Raw genomic sequence first — 340 nt, forward strand, 5'->3', positions numbered from 1 at the left:
CATTATCCTCAGTTTATAAATGGGGATCCAAGCCTCAGAGGGATTAAATGACTTCCTCAAGGTCACACAGGAAATCTGTGGCATAGCTGGGAATTGAATCCAGAGTGTGTGAGTCCCAATCAGGTATTTTAATCACAACACCCTCCTTCCTCTTCTAGCTGCACCAGTCGTCTGTTTACAAATATTTTCGCAGAATGTAAATGTTTTTTAAAAAACAAAACAACTATAGGACAATCTCACAGACTTGGAGACACACAAACAACATTCAGGGCACCAGCTCACTGTAGTAGGAGCGGACAAACCAGCTGCACCACCTGCTGACTGGCAGCCGAGAGCGCAT

The sequence above is a fragment of the Pelodiscus sinensis genome, chromosome 21, assembly GCF_052426305.1.
Source record: "Pelodiscus sinensis isolate ZL-2025 chromosome 21, ASM5242630v1, whole genome shotgun sequence".
Taxonomy (NCBI): domain Eukaryota; kingdom Metazoa; phylum Chordata; order Testudines; family Trionychidae; genus Pelodiscus; species Pelodiscus sinensis.